General features: G+C 32.0%; 1 protein-coding gene across 4 annotated transcripts in view; it reads left to right on the top strand.

Moving 5' to 3' along the window:
* Positions 1-456: 456 nt before the first annotated feature.
* LOC141457836 (sphingomyelin phosphodiesterase) overlaps positions 457-18,349 on the top strand; it is an 80,899-nt gene continuing 63,006 nt past the window's right edge. For all 4 annotated transcript variants that reach the window (XR_012460580.1, XM_074135127.1, XM_074135130.1 and 1 more), the window contains exon 1: positions 457-599. The gene's annotated coding sequence lies outside the window, so the exon portion shown is untranslated. The remainder of the gene's footprint in view (positions 600-18,349) is intronic.

The raw sequence follows: 18,349 nt of genomic DNA, 5'->3' as shown, positions 1-18,349 counted from the left end.
TCCCTTTCCCTTTAACAAAACATTCTCAAACGAAATATTTGTTTACTTCAAAAGATGTATAGATTGCAGCACTTCCTCTAACATGACAACTAAAGGTAGTTTCAACTGTTAATTTTTTCATATCAAGATTTTCTTTTGCTTAATGCTGTTGGACATTCGCTCGTATTTGAAACACCGATGCCATTGATAGTACCAAGACGCAATACAAAGAAGATACGTGAAGAGATGTATAATAAAAATAAAATACCCACTTATTTTCCATAAGTTTTTATATTATTTATTTCAAACTTAATTAATATTTCTTTAATTTTACGATAAAATATTAACTAAAAGAAAAAATTAAGATTGTAGCAGCAATTTGCGTAAAAATCCCCCTCCGTAGTGAGTCAGATGGGATATTAGAAAGCACTGTTGGCACTACTGTTAAGTCTTCCAACCCCTTGATGCTGTTGGTTGGTTGCCGGCGGACTTTCAGTTGTGCGGAAGATATGATTCTGATTATAGCGGTAAAGTTAAAGGAATAAGTGTTAGCTTCTAAGTTTCTTTTTTACTAGTGGATTTTGGAGTAAATTAAAAATATTGTGATTCCAACAGTATAGGTAAGATTTCTACTTTTTTTAAAAATGTATTTTGTAGTACTTAAATGTAGTTTCCATTCAATTTCAAGACCACCTCAGTATCCATATCTTCACCCTTTTTAAGATAAATTATTATTGCTTTATGAAATACTTCAACAGGCAATTTCAATTCTATAAGATCTGGAATTTTGCTGAACTTAAATAGAATTGTTGTTTCCGTTTTGAATGAAAGTGTAAACATTACTGACCTCTTTAACCTACTTATTTGAATAACCTAATTATTTGAAAATAATTGACCCATTTTGCTAAAAGTAAAACTGGTTTCTATTCATACTTAAAAAACTAAAATTTCTAGTATTTCTATTCTTTGTTAGTGTTATATTTATGTAGATAAATATATTTTATTAATGCACATAAACTTCCGTTTCACTATGGTAGATTTATTTCCTGTTTATATCAGGAGCACAAAAACGATACTAATATATTTATGTTCTTCTTCCAATTTGAAGTTTAAACAGTATCTAATAGAAAGTTGGTTTGTTTCTTCTCAGCTTAGGAATAACCCACAGTTAAAATCAAAATCACTCGAGTTTTATGCTTAAAAAGTAGATAATGTAGAAAATATATATTATTTTTCTACACTTTTAAAAGTAACATTATTGTTACTAATACCTACAAAAAACCTGATAAATGCCGGAATATTGTATTTTCTTTGAAATTTCTATTGATAAACATTTTGACGATTTTTGTTGGTGACCGATTATAGAAGTAGTAGTCACCGTTATCATTTCACTTCTTTTACATATCATAAGTGCCGAAGTAACAACTAACGTTATTCTGGATTTATTATTTATTCATAATTTTTTTGGGAGTTACTATTTTTATTTTCTCGTATACATGATTTTTTTTTTTTGTTCTTTCTCTTAATTCTGTAAAGTAGTTCTTTAAAAATAAATAAATGATTAATGGATTTCTCCTGAAATATAAATAATTGTAGGCCCTATTAATAAGAAAAAAAATATTTATTTTTTTGCAAATGGTGTTTGTTTTTTGTACTTAGTTAATAAATTTCGAAAATGCTCAAATTTCGTACTCGGTTTTGTTACAATTATTCCTTTTATAAAATTTTGCTGAAATCAGTAAACCGAAAGTGTAACATTTTTTATTCTTTTTTTTTCTTTGAAATTTATCTAAAGATTTTACCCATCCTAGGAACTTCTTATAGGTTACTGATTAAAGAGAACACTGTTCTCTAACTGACACTGCAAAGAAAAAGCCTCGGGTGCCAATGACGTCAGATGTTTACTCGTCTTAAAAATAAAGAAAAAAAAATTTATTAACTTTATTTTCAGGATTGTTTAATTTTATTTTATCGGAAACTTTTAGTATAAAATAGAGTATCCAGAAATAGAATTTTACTAATTCGTTTTACTTATTTTTTCTTAAAGGGCTGCTGGCTTAATATTCTAAATTTGTAACATTTTTCAAGAAATGTGTTTTTTCAATGTTGGAATTATTTTCTTTTTCTTGCTTTGATTAAAAAAAAAGATTAAAAACACTCTTGACACTAACTGTAGTTTGAAACATTGATTTGTGGGTTCGTTGAAATATTTATTTTAAAAAAATTAAAAATAAATCCTTTAAGAATCAATAATGGTGATTTAGAACTATTAGTTATGAAGTAAATGAAAGAGATACCTATAATGCATGAGTTCTTAAAGATTTTGTTTGCATTTTTGTTGTTACTAACCACAATAATTGGATTAGAACAATTGCGATGATTGGCCAAGTTAGTAGAGACTACTATTGCAATGTTAACTTCTCCTTTATCCTTGGAAACCAGTTTCAAGGTGATAGCTTCAAGTTACCTGGACTTTAATACAAGCTCCTTAGCTTTTTTATTTTAAATTTATTTTTTTTGTTTACATTCACTTTGTGCAAATGTTATAGAAAATATATCACGAAATTTGTTGGGACACCATTTTGAAATAGAGAATTCAGTATTTTTTTGGTCATTTAAAATATTAATTTTTGTATCAGAAAAACTTTTCTGTATTAACAATTAAGTGTTATGATAAAATATCTTCTTCTCTGTCTTACAATATGAGGAAGTAAGGTTGTCTTATTGAAACGGAATAGTAGTTTCAAGATTTTATTAAATCATAATTTGTTTTTTTTGAAATTCAGTTGTTAATATTAAAAAAAAATATATAAATAAAGCAAAGAGAAGGGTAGAGAGTTATAGAAAGCGCAGTTAATAGGAATAAACTGGCGCCAGAGGGAGTTCCGGAACTCCACTTCCTGTAGCGATCTAGCACCCACTGGCAACCCTACACCCGGTGAAAGTTTTTTTTAATTTATTTTTTTTAAAAGGGTTCCAACAATTTGACTTTTATATAAAATGAAAACGGGGTTACGTCATCCCCTCCCATCTGTGTTTCTTTTTTCGTTGATTCATGTCCTGTTCCAATTTAGAAATTCACCTAATGTTTATGAAGATTATTTATATATTTGGAAAAATTAAAAATTATCCATCAAATAAATCAATGGAAAATAAATTATATTAAATATTTATGGTGATGGTGATGGCATTGGTGATGGTTTACAGTTCTCATAAAGTCTACAATAATAAAACTGTTCACCATTTTATTGTAATATCCCGGAAACTGAAACATCTCAACAAATTCCCACTTCCAGTCTGGCCTAAACTAAAATTATCGTATTTAAAACTATTATTATTATACTTTTTTCTCTAAACTGTTTATTTTTTTTTTTTTAAAGCTCAAAATATTTTACCATTTGAAGCGGCCATTTCAAAGATGATTACTTCTAAATCTCTTTAATTAATTACTTTAGTATTTATTATTTTTAAATTCTCTTTTATTAATCTACAGAATTTTATATGATAATTAACTTATTTATATCTGCTCAGCTCAGTGAATGTGAAATTGCGAGTTATTTCATTATTATGGTTTATCCATGCTTCAAGTAAGATTCAACGAACCTGAAAACTATTTGATTGGTAGTTATTTATTTATTTAATTTTTTTTATGTTTATATTACGGGCACTTTTAGTAATAATTCTATCTGAAACTAGTTTGGACTATTTATCAAAGTAAAAATCACGGTTATGGAGAGTATATAGGCACTGCAGCCTGAAACCTCGCTTTTGTATATATATTTGTACAACTGTTTTTAAATTATAAATAACCTTTTCAATACAATACTATCTGAAACTAAACAGGTTATAATTATTTAATCCATTTATTTTTAAAACATATGTAAGGAGCACTATTGTAATAGGTTTTCTAAGTTCTATCCAATCGAAATATCTTTACTTTGACCAGACTATCCAGTTCGTTGTGATATTTTAGGTTTTTTAAAATCAGTTTTGAGATGTTAATAGCAAATTTTTCATTACTTTATTGCCAGCACAGGCTCTACCATTTCAATGTAATTTTCGGACAAATCTGTACAATATTATTGGAAATTTAATTAATGCATCACTTAAATTTTATATTTGAAGATAATAGGTTGGCCAGACTGTGTCCCTTGACTGAATAGAGTTTTTTTTTATTTTTTTTTTTCTAAAGATTTTGATTGAACTTTGTACGCCCAGGGCATACCAGCAGTTTTTTCCCTTCAGTAGGAGCAAATCAAAATTTATTATACTAGAAATGAATTATTTTATTAGATTTCCTTAAAGAATGACCCTTTCACATGCCTCCAAGATCAAAGCACATTCGTAGGAGTAAATGAATGGAATAAGACTTATTTCATTGATAAATGGAGATAGATGCCTTCTAAATAGATTTTTTTTTTTTGTGATAAATATATAAATCGGTTTTTAATTAAAAAGGCCGGTCAAACCGGTTTTATAGAAATATTTAGAAATAAAAATCATTTTGTTTTTATGCAGTTTTTTTGAACAGCTCGCCACTTTTGGAAGCCCATGTAATAAATTGTAATAGATTTATAACACTTTTTTAAAAATTTTTTTTTTTTGGTATCAGTGCTAACACTATTAACCAATCAACAACTAACTGTATGTTAAATATTGTATTGTTTAATAAATTCTATCAAAGACGAATACACATAGATATTATTTGAGAATATTATCTCCTTAAAATATAGGGGAACAGTGCAATATCTCGAGATTTCGTTAAAAAACTTTTCTCTTTCTTTATTATATCTAGGGCAGACCATCACCACGTGTTCAAAATCTTCCGTCTCATTACATCTCCTACAAAGAGGAGAGGCCAATTTCCCTATTCTATACAAATACAATACCATGGTTTGCTCGCATTCTATTTATTATCGTAACCATTGTTTTACCAAAATACCCATCTTTAATTTTAAAAATTAAAACCTCCGATACTGTTTTTTTTTTTTATTTTTATACATAATATATCATTAAATTGATGGCCGTTTCGAACGAAATTTTGATCATCTTCAACTATTGTGTTTCTTAGAAGAAAAAGAATTATTTTTTAGGTAGTTGGTTTCTTAAAAATGCGCAGAAGGCAGTAGACGAAGGCTGTTACTTAAATTTGGAACTATTTCCTGTAGTAGTTGTTTTTGAGCTCTTGATGGTCTGTTTCCGCTTGTCATTGGTTTTGTCCCGCTTCTATAATACATAAAATTCTCTAGAATATGTTGGCTAACCTGTCCATAAAGTCTTTTTGGTAGTTGGACGTAAAGCCCGCCTATAAATATAGGCATTACTTTACTTTATAGAATACAATTTATAATAAATAATATATTTGGTTTAAGTTTGCATCTACCCCCACACTAGACTTAAAAGAACAGAACTGAACAGACGCTATCGACTACTTAAAAGACTCTTAGACGACAGATCAAAACTCTCTCTGGACAACAAAAGACTGATTTATACTTCTATTTTGAAACCCATCTGGGCGTATGGAATAGAGCTGTGGGGTTCAACCAAACGCTCCAATCTCCAAAGGATTCAATCTCTACAATCTAAAATACTTCGAACTATTGTTCACGCTCCTTTTTATGTTTCAAACCTGACTATACACACTGACCTTAACATTCCTTTTGTCACACAAGTTGCTAAAACAAGATACAGAAAACTCCACTTCAACCTGCAATCTCATATAAATCCTCTAGCTAAAAATCTTTCTTCTAGAACTCTTCCTGACAACCTGACAAGACGTCTTAAGAGACAGTGGCCTCGTGATCTCCTCTCTAGTGAAGAGAGTGACTAACCATCCAAATATTAGGGAGTGTTACCACTGGGTAACTTCTCCACTCGTTACTTATCATTTATTACTCCATTGAATCATTGTTACTTATAGCGCTAACGCGCTGATTGTAGCACAATAAACGCAAAAAAAAAAAAGTTTGCATCTAAGCTGATCATCTGGCCAGGAATGGATCTAACACTCCTTTTATCGGTCCCGAAGCCTGTCCTGGGGATCACCAGGGGGTTCGATTCGTGCGGCCCTCAGAGACTGGATCTGGAGGGAGCACGAAAAGAACTGGGTGATGTGTCCAGGGGTTAAACACAGCAAGACCATGATGCCTTGGCTGTGTAAGCAAAGAACCAAAGAGACCCTGTGTTTGGGTAGAAATCAGATTACTCTGCTTACAGGCCTATTCACGGGGCACGGTAGGTTCAGGAAGCATCTACGCAAGGTGGGGCTTATTAGCTCGGAACCATTGTGCAGATTATGTCAGGAAGAGGAGGAAACGGCCTCTCACCTACTGTTCGATTGGGTTGCAATCGAGCGTTTGCGCTATGAAACTTTTGGAACGCTGAGGCCGAAGGAGATAGTAGCGCAAAAAGAACTAGTAGGGAAGGTCCTCAACCTCTTTAGGAGGGGAAGGTTCGCTTACTAGAACTAAGAAGGGGCTGGCACAATAAGTCTTCTGTGGCTGCGGTGCCGTGGGGCGTAAGGTCCCGTCCCATCTATTATCTTATCTTATCTTAAGTTTGTATCTACAGCTCACTCTCAATATTCCTCCACTTGCCTCCAGAAGAATTTATTATGATCTCTCTTTCCTCTGTAAACTTCACCATTCTCAAATAGGCTGTCCTTACCTTCTTTCTCTAATTTCTTTTAATATCTCATCCCATACCACACGACATTCTTCTCCGTTCAATGTACCGTACTGCGAACATAATTACGTTTTTTACTCCCCTATCTTTCGTATGATGCGGACAGTCAATCATTTTAACTTAGATTTCTTTGGCACAGATATACAAAATTTACTAAATAAAGCCAGATGTCAACTATTTCTTTGAACTATTTATTATTAATGCGAAAACGCGCTCGGTTATGCGTCAGGAATCGAGGTCGGCATTTTGAGAACATGATACATCAATAATTACTAAGTAGTTAGGTATTTTACACACTTAAAGAAATGATTTTGTTAATAAATAATAATATTGATATGCGATTACGCTTCATCCCAGTCCCCTTTGCTTCCTTCGCTAACACCGTGTTTTTCAGCACTTTCTCAGTAATAGACCAAAGAAAACAGCTATTATTGAGACTGATTATTATGCCATTAGAAAGAGTATTAAAAGGAGCAGTTTTTGTGAAATTTGACAGCCTCTAAGACCAATTTTGTCGAAGGGGCTAATTTTTGAAAATTCATGAAAATTCTAAATTCCTAAAAAAATTTACGTTCTTATTGCAATAAATGAATCTGATTAAAGTTAAATAACTACGAAATTGATCTATTATTATAGGAAATTTAATGCTGAATCCGAAAATGAGGTGAAAAATGTAAATAAGTGAGGCACAAGATGAGAAATAGTGTTTTTATGATGTAAGGTCGGGTTTAGTCGAAAAAAACTGAAAAAATCATAACTTTCTAACAGATAGAGATAGGACACTCGTTCAGGCGGCGTTCTACTACATTTTGAATGTAGTTTAACAGAAAAAATTTTTCATCACTTATCCGGTTCCACCCTGTATAAATATAAAAATTTATATTGAATATCTTTAAAATCTTTAAAGAATATCGTTAAAATATCTTTAAGTTTCTGAGATCCATGTTTAGTAAGTTTTGAAAAATGTTACAAGGGCCGTATCCTGCCCTCGGGACTTATGCTGTACATGTTTAGAGCAATGAAGTTTCAAAGGGTCCCTCGAAATTGTCCCGATTCGAGAAAATAAATATGAATGGTAAGCGCAGCGTTAACCATGTTGCGGTTACAACAAATGAAAACAAAATTGTATTTTGGTTACTAGTCCGCCATTAGGCCATGCATTGTTTTTTTTTCTTAATGTATTTCTATTTACTAGATTACAATGAAGGTGCGTTATAATAAAAAGCAGTAATCTACTCTACTTTCACCATCAGGATTTAATATCCCTTTTTTTTTCTCTTCCGATTTCCTAATTATCCTTGATATTAGAAAACTTTCCATAAGCAAATATCTAGAAAACTCGGACAATGGCCGTAATATAATACTGATTTTCTTTTTCTATTTTTTTTTGATGTGTAGAAAAATGTTATCCGATTCTTTGTTATAATCGATAAAGCTGTTGGGAATTGTGCAGTTATTTTATAGTTTGCGATAAATAAAACGAGAATAATAAAATTTAATTTTAAAAAACAAAATAGGCAAGAGTACAATAGGAACTGTTTTTGAATTTCTAAAACGAAATACGAGGGTCGTTTGAAAAGTCCGTGCAAAGCCAGAGAGATAGCACTACTGGCGCGTATCGAGGTTATGTTTAGTTAGTAGCATCTCTTGGAAGGACACACACCAAGTTTCAGCCAGATCGGTCTATTTCTTTGTGTTTGGCATTCGTTTGAATCGAGGAAGTCGAGTGATTTTCAAAAAATGGACGAAAAAGAATTTCGTGTGTTGATTAAACACTACTTTATGAAAGGCAAAACGCCTGAGGAGACTAAAGAGAAGCTTGATAAACATTATGGTGACTCTGCACCTTCGATTAGAACAGTTTATAAGTGGTTTCAAAATTTTTGGAGTGGCCATATGGGCACAAGTGACGCTGAGGTTACTACTCCAGAAATCATTGATAAAATCCATGATATGGTGATGGATGACAGAAGAGTGAAGGTGCGTGAGATTGCTAGTGCTGTGGGCATCTCGAATGAACGGGTACATAATATTTTGCATCAACATTTGGACATGACAAAGCTATTCGCAAGATGGGTGCCGCGATTGCTCACGCTTGACCAAAAACGAAATCGTGTGAAGTGTTGCAAGGACCGGTTTGCAGCTGTTCCAGAAGAATCCGCAGGACTTTAAGCGTCGTTTCGTCACTGTGGATGAAACATGGATACATCACTACACTCCTGAGACCAAAGAACAATCTAAACAATGGGTTACCAAGGGGGAATCTGCGCCAAAAAAGGCGAAGACCGTTCCTTCGGCCGGAAAGATTATGGCGACTGTCTTTTGGGATTCGCAAGGAATAAACCTCATCGACTATCTGGAAAAGGGTAAAACTATTACAGGTGCATATTATTCATCGTTATTGGACCGTTTGAAAACCGAGCTGCAAGAAAAACGCTCACGATTGGCCCAGAAAAAAGTCCTTTTCCATCACGACAACGCACCAGCTCACACCTCAGCAGTTGTGGTCGCAAAATTAATGGAAATAGGGTTCCAACTCGTTTCACAACCCCCCCTATTCTCCAGACTTGGCTCCCTCGGACTACTATTTGTTCCCCAATATGAAGAAATGGCTGGCGGGAAAAAGATTTTATTCAAACGAGGAGGTGATTGCAGAAACGAATGGCTATTTTTCAGACTTGTACAAAACCTATTATTCGGAAGGGATCAACAAACTAGAGCAGCGTTGGACGAAGTGTATAAGCCTAAAAGGAGACTATGTTGAAAAATAAAAAAGGTTTACCCCCAAAAATTAAGTAGTTTTTATTTTTGCACGGACTTTTCAAACGACCCTCGTATATGTCGAGGTCTTAATAATATTTCGTGTATTAACAGTTTTGTTAGCCTTAATTATGTATTTAGCTAATAATAAAGTAAGCAGCAATAATAGTAGCGCTACCCACTAACTTGAATGTTTACTACGGTGAAATTGTTACTTGTAAATAACATGCTAGTGCGATGTTGTTATTTTGTCCTATTTAGAATATATGTCATTTTTTTTTTTTAAATAACTAAATGAAAAGAAGAAGCTACTAATTTGTTAACTTGTTTAATTAGTAACGTTTTTAGAAAAATCAAGTAACTTCCGGTAGTGGTTAGAAATGGTTGATTTCCGCTTTTAGCTTCCACTGATTTATAACCACTTCACAGAATCGATTTTATTAATTTCTCTGGAAAATGGCACCTGAAATTTCCCTTTTAAACGGGAGAGGCTTTCCTCTAAAATGCGTAATTAGAAATTATAAGTAGCAAAATAATAATTCACGTGTAAGTGTTCCCGTAAGTTAAGGTTTTCAGTTTAGATGATGGTAATAAGAAAGCTAGAAGACAGACACGGATGGTTTATTTAGTTTATATTTTCTACATTTTGTTTCGAATCAACCTAAGGCTCATCATTAGTCTGAATGTTGTATTAAATAAAAGGTTTCATGAGTGTCTTCTCATGCTCTAAAATACTCTAAATGCTCTAAAAAACATTATCTAGATATATCTAAAATTTACACATATGATCAATTTAATATTCAACTTTTATATGAGATTTAAATTTGATAATTTTTAAAGCGAAAGAACTGTTTTCATTTTAAATATTATCTGACAGCGCTGGCAAAGAGTGCTGCCAACACAACATTAATTTTAAATATTTCTACCGGAAGTAACTATTTATTTAGTTTCGTAATCCGAAATGTTCACTAAGTCACACCTCTGTAACTGTACGGGATATTAACCAGATAAAATCGCTAAGTGCTTCGTATTAATGAATACGAGGTGTGGCTATTAAATAACGAGACTATTGCTGTAAAACATTTTATTTTAAATTTATACATATTTAGTTATCACCTTCAATATATAACCCCTCCCCTATCCCTACAACGCTCCATGCGAATTTACCATTGTTCAGAAACAGTGCTGGAAGTCTTTTTCTGTGAACTCCTCTGCATGACGCGTGCCGCTTTCTCATTCACAGCTTCAACGGACTGAAATCGTGTTCCTTTTAATGCAGATTTGACTTTAGAGGAACAGATAAAAGTCACATTGGGGCCAGGTCAGGCGAATAAGGCGGATGAGGTCTAAAACTGGGATGTTGTACTTGGCTAGAAACGTCTTGACAGACAATGCAGTGTGAGCCGGCGCGTTGTCTTGGATGGAGAACCCATGACTTGTTATTCCACAAATCGGGTCGCTTTTTCCTGACTCTTTCAACAGAAGTTGAGCAAGCACCTCACGGTAGTAATGTTGATTAATTATAATCGATATTTTTGGACGTGGAAGGGCGACCCGGGCGGTCATCATCTCCGACGTCTTCTCAGCCATCTCGGAAACTCTTGAACCACTCAAAATCTCGCGCACGTGAATAATATTCATCGCCATAAACTACTTTTAATAAAATATAAGTTTCAGTAGCGGTTTCACCAAGTTTCATGTGAAAATTCACCGACAATTCGTTGCTCTACTACATGTGTAGTATCCATGTTTTCGGCAAAACGAAACTAACACCTCTTACAAAAACGACGGGTTCCGGTCAGACAGATTTCTCTACAAGCACGTGAGACGCTGCAATCGAAAGAGAAGAAGGCTTACGCTGTTGGTCGTTAGCATGCATAGTTCTTCTGTAGCAGCATCAGTCTCGTTATTTAATAGCCACACCTCGTACCTCCTCTTGTTTGTACAATTGATAGAATGCTAATATGTTTTCTGTAACAATAGTTTTTAATATTAGGTAGACCATTTATTGTATAAAACTGGCTTAGAAATTACAATTGAAAATTGAAACTTTCTGGAGACTAGAGTGTATAGCCGACATTTTTAAAGTTTATTTTCTACTTTTTTAGTAGAACAGACTGACAGACAAAGAGAAACCTTCCTCTTTGTTAACATTTTTCTTTTCATAACGGCTTAAAGAGTGTATTTTCAAAGAAAAAGAAAAACTGAAAATCTATACGAATGAATATCATTTCTCATTCGAAATGAGAAAGTAAAAGAATTCCTTAAAAAAAATACAATAAAATAAAAAGATAAGGAAATAAAAGTGGACACAGTAGAGTAGAAATTAGAAACCTCTTATTGATTACGTCATAACAATATAAACACAATGTGGAGAAGTGTGTGCACATTTGTTGTGTTTAATTAGGAATTTTATTGTATATGGAGAAGGAAGGCTTCCTTCAAAGGAGATTGTCTCTTCTATTTTAATGTTCTAATTAATGAATATAGTTGGGGTTTTTTACTAAGGGCACAACGGTAAGACACTTATTGTGTCTACATTTAATACATTTCAATTCTCTAGAGAACTTTATATTCTCTACACACAGTTAGCCAAGGTAAATTGTCCTCACAGTAAAACCAAGAGAATAGAAATTAGGATATTTATACTTTATTAGTAAACAATTTAGAACCTTGAACTGCCATGTTTGTTATACGTATTTATCTCACAATAAATGTGCTACAGTCATTTAAAACATCACAGGTAAATACAAAATAAATATTTACACAATTAAACTTTGGACCAATTGTACTTTTTGTTCTTTTATTTACTTAATAACACAATAACTAATTGGTAAATTAAATATTTAACGTGTTATTAATAAACTGTTTGTGTAAATAGCATATTTATTTCTTTAGCTTTAACTAATTATTATGATTAGTTAGGGTAAGTTGTTTATTTTTGCGAAATGGAAAATTTCATGTTAGGTAAATTGAACAAGTTAATGATTAACAAGACAATAAAAGTTATTGAATAACCAAAACAATAATCACGTGACACTCTATTACCACAGTTTACATAGTGAAATTTCTTAAAACTTTAGAATTCGTTCGTTAGAATAATTAATTATTATTAATTAATACTCTAATTATTTTAAATCTTTAAAACCTAGAACAATAAAATTTAGTAATTATCTGTGTCAGCTGATGAGCTGGGGGTATTGTTCGGATAGGGTTTAATTTTAAAGGAACAAAAATCTTTATTTTTTGATTATACGTAGTAAACCCAGCTATCTTATTGGTCCACTTTTCATCTGTCGCTATTAATTTTTGTTTTGTTTTTTTCTTTAGAGTCGTGAGGGGGGGAAGATCTAAAATTTGAATTCATTGCCTAGTACAGGTAGATAAGTTTAGTAATCTAACTAGGATTTCATAAGCTTTCCCAACATCACCTTTATTTATCTGTGTTGATAGAGGTCTCACTTACACAATATGTAGACCAACAACTTTGATGTTGCTATATTATATTTTGCAGCCGAATTTATCTCCACCTATTGTATTTGTTGTAGTTTAAAGCTCTATTTTTCTTTTTTTATTGGTAAATTTATTTAAACCATTTTTATTTTGATGCGGGTTTTCAGTTAAATTATGATGAAATAACTATTTGGATAGAAATATTGTTTATCCCAGTTGCTTTTATCCCCCAGTATATTCATTTCAAATCTAGGTTATGAGCAATATTATTAGTCAAGCCCAGATAGCAACCAGCTCCGAACAAAGCCCATCTTTGTTTCAAATCATCAGTTTTATTCAATGCTCTCTTTAATAGCATATTTTTTTTCCTTAATTCTTACTTCCGGCTTTATTTTTCTAAACTGGTTGCACTGACTATTTGGCAGTCCATAGATTAACACCGTTTTTGTTTTAAACTCTTCTTTCTTCCTGAGAACATGGTTTTTAGTGGGGTTAACAGTGAGCAATTAATCTCGAACTGAGAAATTCGATGGATCAGTTCAAAACAGAAAAACAGCTTTACTGTACGGTGTAGAGCCTTACGAGATTTAAAAAACCAACAAACTTTTACTTTCTCAATAACTATTGCCACTAAAACAATGCAATTTAATCCAGTTACAGAGCTCTCTTTTCCCTACAATTGGGTAAAGAAATGATACAAATTTGGACAATATGAAAAGAGATATAGAGGTTTGAAATTTGAACGGTTAACAAAACCTCTAAAATTTAACCTTTTATATCTCAATAACTATTGCCTCTAAAACAATGTAATTTATTTCAGTTACAGAGCTCTCTTTTCCCTACAATTGGGTAAAGAAATGATTAAAATCGGGACAATATGAAAAGAGATATAGAGGTTTGAAATTTGAACGGTTAACAAAACCTCTAAAATTTATCCTTCTATATCTCAATAACTATTGCCACTAAAACAATGCAACTTATACCAGTTATAGAGCTGCCTATTCCCTATAATTGGGAAAAGAAATGAATAAAATCGGGACAATATGAAGAGAGATATAGAGGTTTGAAATTTGAACGGTTTACAAAACCTCCAAAATTTAACCTTCTATATCTCAATAACTATTGCCACTAAAACAATGCAACTTATACCAGTTATAGAGCTGTCTATTCCCTATAATTGGGCAAAGAAATGAATAAAATCGGGACAATATAAAGAGAGATATAGAGGTTTGAAATTTGAACGGTTTACAAAACCTCCAAAATTTAACCTTCTATATCTCAATAACTATTGCCACTAAAACAATGCAACTTATACCAGTTATAGAGCTGCCTATTCCCTATAATTGGGTTAAGAAATGATTAAAATCGGGACAATATGAAAAAAGATGTAGACGTTTGAAATTTGAACGGTTAACAAAACCTCCAAAATTTAACCTTCTATATCTCAATAACTATTGCCACTAAAACAATGCAACTTATACCAGTTATAGAGCTGCCTATTCCCTATAATTGGGTAAAGAAATGATTAAAATCGGGACAATATGAAAAAAGATATAGAAGTTTGAAATTTGAACGGTTAACAAAACCTCTAAAATTTAACCTACTATATCTCAATAACTATTGCCACTAAAACAATGCAATTTAATCCAGTTACAGAGCTCTCTTTTCCCTACAATTGGCTAAAGAAATGATTCAAATTTGGACAATATGAAAAGAGATATAGAGGTTTGAAATTTGAACGGTTAACGAAACCTCTAAAATTTAACCTTTTATATCTCAATAACTATTGCCTCTAAAACAATGTAATTTATTTCAGTTACAGAGCTCCCTTTTCCCTACAATTGGGTAAAGAAATGATTAAAATCGGGACAATATGAAAAGAGATATAGAGGTTTGAAATTTGAACGGTTAACAAAACCTCTAAAATTTATCCTTCTATATCTCAATAACTATTGCCACTAAAACAATGCAACTTATACCAGTTATAGAGCTGCCTATTCCCTATAATTGGGAAAAGAAATGAATAAAATCGGGACAATATGAAAAGAGATATAGAGGTTTGAAATTTGAACGGTTTACAAAACCTCCAAAATTTAACCTTCTATATCTCAATAACTATTGCCACTAAAACAATGCAACTTATACCAGTTATAGAGCTGTCTATTCCCTATAATTGGGCAAAGAAATGAATAAAATCGGGACAATATGAAGAGAGATATAGAGGTTTGAAATTTGAACGGTTTACAAAACCTCCAAAATTTAACCTTCTATATCTCAATAACTATTGCCACTAAAACAATGCAATTTAATCCAGTTACAGAGCTCTCTTTTCCCTACAATTGGGTAAAGAAATGATTCAAATTTGGACAATATGAAAAGAGATATAGAGGTTTGAAATTTGAACGGTTAACAAAACCTCTAAAATTTAACCTTTTATATCTCAATAACAATTGCCACTAAAACAATGCCATTTATACCAGTTATAGAGCTGCCTATTCCCTATAATTGGGTAAAGAAATGATTAAAATCGGGACAATATGAAGAGAGATGTAGAGGTTTGAAATTTGAACGGTTTACAAAACCCCTAAAATTTATCCTTCTATATCTCAATAACTATTGCCACTAAAACAATGCAACTTATACCAGTTATAGAGCTGCCTATTCCCTATAATTGGGAAAAGAAATGAATAAAATCGGGACAATATGAAGAGAGATATAGAGGTTTGAAATTTGAACGGTTTACAAAACCTCCAAAATTTAACCTTCTATATCTCAATAACTATTGCCACTAAAACAATGCAACTTATACCAGTTATAGAGCTGTCTATTCCCTATAATTGGGCAAAGAAATGAATAAAATCGGGACAATATGAAGAGAGATATAGAGGTTTGAAATTTGAACGGTTTACAAAACCTCCAAAATTTAACCTTCTATATCTCAATAACTATTGCCACTAAAACAATGCAACTTATACCAGTTATAGAGCTGCCTATTCCCTATAATTGGGTAAAGAAATGATTAAAATCGGGACAATATGAAAAAAGATGTAGACGTTTGAAATTTGAACGGTTAACAAAACCTCCAAAATTTAACCTTCTATATCTCAATAACTATTGCCACTAAAACAATGCAACTTATACAAGTTATAGAGCTGCCTATTCCCTATAATTGGGTAAAGAAATGATTAAAATCGGGACAATATGAAAAAAGATATAGAAGTTTGAAATTTGAACGGTTAACAAAACCTCTAAAATTTAACCTACTATATCTCAATAACTATTGCCACTAAAACAATGCAATTTAATCCAGTTACAGAGCTCTCTTTTCCCTACAATTGGGTAAAGAAATGATTCAAATTTGGACAATATGAAAAGAGATATAGAGGTTTAAAATTTGAACGGTTAACGAAACCTCTAAAATTTAACCTTTTATATCTCAATAACTATTGCCTCTAAAACAATGTAATTTATTTCAGTTACAGAGCTCTCTTTTCCCTACAATTGGGTAAAGAAATGATTAAAATCGGGACAATATGAAAAGAGATATAGAGGTTTGAAATTTGAACGGTTAACAAAACCTCTAAAATTTATCCTTCTATATCTCAATAACTATTGCCACTAAAACAATGCAACTTATACCAGTTATAGAGCTGCCTATTCCCTATAATTGGGAAAAGAAATGAATAAAATCGGGACAATATGAAGAGAGATATAGAGGTTTGAAATTTGAACGGTTTACAAAACCTCCAAAATTTAACCTTCTATATCTCAATAACTATTGCCACTAAAACAATGCAACTTATACCAGTTATAGAGCTGTCTATTCCCTATAATTGGGCAAAGAAATGAATAAAATCGGGACAATATGAAGAGAGATATAGAGGTTTGAAATTTGAACGGTTTACAAAACCTCCAAAATTTAACCTTCTATATCTCAATAACTATTGCCACTAAAACAATGCAATTTAATCCAGTTACAGAGCTCTCTTTTCCCTACAATTGGGTAAAGAAATGATTCAAATTTGGACAATATGAAAAGAGATATAGAGGTTTGAAATTTGAACGGTTAACAAAACCTCTAAAATTTAACCTTTTATATCTCAATAACTATTGCCTCTAAAACAATGTAATTTATTCCAGTTACAGAGCTCTTTTTTCCCTACAATTGGGTAAAGAAATGATTAAAATCGGGACAATATGAAAAGAGATATAGAGGTTTGAAATTTTAACGGTTAACAAAACCTCTAAAATTTATCCTTCTATATCTCAATAACAATTGCCACTAAAACAATGCAATTTATACCAGTTATAGAGCTGCCTATTCCCTATAATTGGGTAAAGAAATGATTAAAATCGGGACAATATGAAGAGAGATGTAGAGGTTTGAAATTTGAACGGTTTACAAAACCCCTAAAATTTATCCTTCTATATCTCAACAACTATTGCCACTAAAACAATGCAACTTATACCAGTTATAGAGCTGCCTATTCCCTATAATTGGGAAAAGAAATGAATAAAATCGGGACAATATGAAGAGAGATATAGAGGTTTGAAATTTGAACGGTTTACAAAACCTCCAAAATTTAACCTTCTATATCTCAATAACTATTGCCACTAAAACAATGCAACTTATACCAGTTATAGAGCTGTCTATTCCCTATAATTGGGCAAAGAAATGAATAAAATCGGGACAATATGAAGAGAGATATAGAGGTTTGAAATTTGAACGGTTTACAAAACCTCCAAAATTTAACCTTCTATATCTCAATAACTATTGCCACTAAAACAATGCAACTTATACCAGTTATAGAGCTGCCTATTCCCTATAATTGGGTAAAGAAATGATTAAAATCGGGACAATATGAAAAAAGATATAGACGTTTGAAATTTGAACGGTTAACAAAACCTCCAAAATTTAACCTTCTATATCTCAATAACTATTGCCACTAAAACAATGCAACTTATACCAGTTATAGAGCTGCCTATTCCCTATAATTGGGTAAAGAAATGATTAAAATCGGGACAATATGAAAAAAGATATAGAAGTTTGAAATTTGAACGGTTAACAAAACCTCTAAAATTTAACCTACTATATCTCAATAACTATTGCCACTAAAACAATGCAATTTAATCCAGTTACAGAGCTCTCTTTTCCCTACAATTGGGTAAAGAAATGATTCAAATTTGGACAATATGAAAAGAGATATAGAGGTTTGAAATTTGAACGGTTAACAAAACCTCTAAAATTTAACCTTTTATATCTCAATAACTATTGCCTCTAAAACAATGTAATTTATTCCAGTTACAGAGCTCTCTTTTCCCTACAATTGGGTAAAGAAATGATTAAAATCGGGACAATATGAAAAGAGATATAGAGGTTTGAAATTTTAACGGTTAACAAAACCTCTAAAATTTATCCTTCTATATCTCAATAACAATTGCCACTAAAACAATGCAATTTATACCAGTTATA

Source organism: Rhodnius prolixus, unplaced genomic scaffold, assembly GCF_049639745.1.
Source record: "Rhodnius prolixus isolate KJV_2025 unplaced genomic scaffold, Rpr scaffold_5, whole genome shotgun sequence".
NCBI lineage: Eukaryota > Metazoa > Arthropoda > Insecta > Hemiptera > Reduviidae > Rhodnius > Rhodnius prolixus.
Note: the sequence above shows the minus strand (reverse complement) of the source record. Positions and strands in the feature narration are given on the sequence as shown.